A 3,071-nucleotide genomic window follows, 5' to 3' on the forward strand; every position below is an offset into this window, starting at 1 on the left:
CCCCCCCCCCCCCCCAAATATCCTTAGGATAGAAAGACAAGTTTATAAATAGCTCAGAGTATCTTAATAAGGAATAATGGGTGTATCTACACATGCGCTTTACTGTGAAGTAGACTAATTAGTTCCATAGTAAAACATCACTGTCTAGTCATCTCAGTATTTGGGCAGTATTAGGGCAGTAAACTAATTAACTCTGCCATAAGATAGTACTGTTGGGGACAGTATTATCTTACAGTGGAGTCATTAACTTCACTGCAACACACATACAGTTTACACCCCAGGGAATTATGTACAGAGAAATTCTAAATTATACACTGAGTACTGGGGGCTGCACATGGCAACATGAAGCTAGTCTGGCCTGGCCCACTGGCACACACATTTTAAACCAGACCAGGCTGGCTCTGTGTCAGCACATGGGGCTTGTAGCACTGCAGGCAGCAGTCACTTACCATTGGGCTGGGTGGGTTTCGTGCCTCCATGTGTTGTTCCCACTGGAGGCACAGAGCCAGGCAGCCTGGCCTGATGGTACATGGTTTCTGCCTACAGTGCCATGAGCCCCACATGTTGGCATGGAGCGATCCTGGTCCAGGCCAAAGACATGCAGGACAGCCGGGATGGCTTTGTGCCATCATGTGCAGCCCCTGGGACTCAGCTAGAGACATATGCCACCAGGGGACTCTGCCTACAATGGCCAGAAGTGCCTTGAGGGCCTGCTGCTACTGCTGGTGGCAAGGGCTGCATACTATGACAGGGGGTGGCATGTAGTGGTGGAGGCTCCACACCCACTCACACACACACACCCTCACACCCACTCACAAATCCCATGCCCATGCCTCCTCCTGCAGGCAGGAGCTCCCCTCCCCACTCACAAGCTGTCTAGTTGCATGCCACCATGCTTAATGCCTCCACATGGGGCTCCCAGTTAGAGTGCCAGGTGGTCCGCAGAGGTGAGGGCATAGAGCCAGCCTGGGTTAAATTATGCAAAATTATGAGATTATGCATGATCATATGTTTTATGTGTAAAATTGTGTAGGTGCATAATTCCCTGGGATGTAATAGATGGTAACTGGGTGGGGACAGACTCCTGCCTGCTGCCTAGCCACACAGCTCCACAGATCAGCACCCTCATGCCTCAGCCAGCCTCTTTGCCACCCAGTGCCACCAGCCGGAGCCCGGGGCTGACCCCTAGTGCCTCTTGCCAGCCAGGGCCTGTTCTGCCCCAGCTCAAATTGCTGCTGTCCTGGGTGTAAACACTGTGCCCATGAGCAGTTTGCTCCAGCTTGAACTGCTCCAAAGTTTGTTGCTTCACTTTAATTTCACATGTAGATGCACTCATTGTCTGTTAAAATTGTAAAATCAATGTTTAAAGGGGAACTCTAAGTGTGGCTGTCTTATGCAATCTGTAGAGATCTTCCAAGTGTGTCACTGTTGTGAAAGGTGAGGACTGTTTCACTGTGATGATGAGCTTTCAGGAACATTTAGTAATTAATCTCTACATCTGTAAATTTTTAAAACTGGCAAATTTGTCTTAAAAGGGCCTTCTTAGGAGATCATTCTTCAGTAAGGAAAAGAAAAGCCTTGAGTTTAAATGATTTGGACAATTCAAGAAGCATAATAACTATACATATTAGGACTTTCAAAAAGGCAGTTGCAGAAGGGAAAGGTAACAAAACAAATGTTTTCTCAGAATAACGATTTGGCAGATGAGTTTGACAAATGCTTCAAATCAAATTGCAGTGCTTACACCACTTGATATCTGCAGCAAAAAGGAAAGAAAAAAAACTAGCTTCCCAATGTAAGACCTGGTATAATGCAAAGTTAGTGCAGCTTCAGAGTGCCTATGAGTAGTACCCCCCGCAGGCAGCTAAACCATGGAATATGGAAAAAACAATGTTGTGGAGCCGGACTGTCTTTGAGTGATCATAGAGAAGGCATAATCTTCTCAGTGTGCTCTGTACGTGCACCATGAAATAAATGCAGACTGCTCCATCCAGTCCACTGGCTCAGCTCTTCAGGGGCAAAACTACCCCTTTGCCATATGATTTTTCTGGCAAACTTCTTTGAGCAGAGAATGCTTTTATGATTTTTCCATGAGAGGGCCACATTTGAAGGTGGAAAGTAGAGGCAGTTGGAAGAAAAGAGACTTTTTTTGACCCATGCAGATCCATTTCTTTTTCATGCACATACCCAGATCTCACTCTCTCTGTCAGGTTCAGAATAGCAACAAATTTCTGCGGCTGCATAGCCCAGGAGGTCTGCAAAGATTACTCTGTACTGAGTTAGATGTCTAATGTTTCAGTATTATGGCTGATTAGAAATGGAACTTTTGGGGCTTAAGAAAAACCCTTAGGTAGTATTAAATAGTCCTACCACTGACCACAGTAATAACATACAAGTTGATTCTGAACCAAGCTTATTTTTTCACAGAATAAATTAAGGTAGATTTATGTATTTAATTATATTTACAGGCTTGCTAAGAATACAAAATTACTATATAAGGAAATACTGAATATATGCTTTATCTTCAGTACTAGTTATATAATAAGCCAAGTAGTGCAAGCACCAGTACTGGAACTGGGTGGGGTGCAGGGGTGATTGGGACATATTTGAGAGGTTGCCAAAATAGTCACCCCTGCAGCAAGCTGCTAGCAGCACAGCAGCCAGTACGGCCTTGTGTGGAGCTACTGCCCAAGGCTCAGAGCTGCCTGCTATGTCACTGCTAAACACAGTTCAATCTTAGCCTAAATCAACATTACTAAATGAACAGCTGATATTGAAACACTGAAATCCTGTTCTGTTTAGGGAACAGCAGATGAAAAGCTGTTCATGGTGACCTAAGAAGCAAAGCTTTTCTGGCAGCTTTTCTGAGCCCTTACAATCTTTGACCAGATGAACTTAGCTTATCAATGTATGTCTGATCTAAACTTATCGTTCTTCCACTTATCGACAATAAAAAGGTTTTCTTCTTGAAGTTTATTGAGGCTTTGAAATGTGAGAAAAAATGTGTAAAATGCTTTTATTAGAAAATTTCCGGTCATGCAGGCAAAATTAAAAACAGCAACAACCCCCCC

General features: G+C 44.3%; 1 long non-coding RNA gene across 1 annotated transcript in view; it reads left to right on the forward strand.

Annotated features, from left to right (window-relative positions):
* Positions 1 to 3,071, forward strand: part of LOC109287082 — a 32,033-nt gene that overhangs the window by 1,176 nt on the left and 27,786 nt on the right. The gene's annotated exons all lie outside the window — the stretch shown is intronic.

The sequence above is a fragment of the Gavialis gangeticus genome, unplaced genomic scaffold (assembly GCF_001723915.1).
Source record: "Gavialis gangeticus isolate Ggan-Ray unplaced genomic scaffold, GavGan_comp1, whole genome shotgun sequence".
Classification (NCBI taxonomy): domain Eukaryota; kingdom Metazoa; phylum Chordata; order Crocodylia; family Gavialidae; genus Gavialis; species Gavialis gangeticus.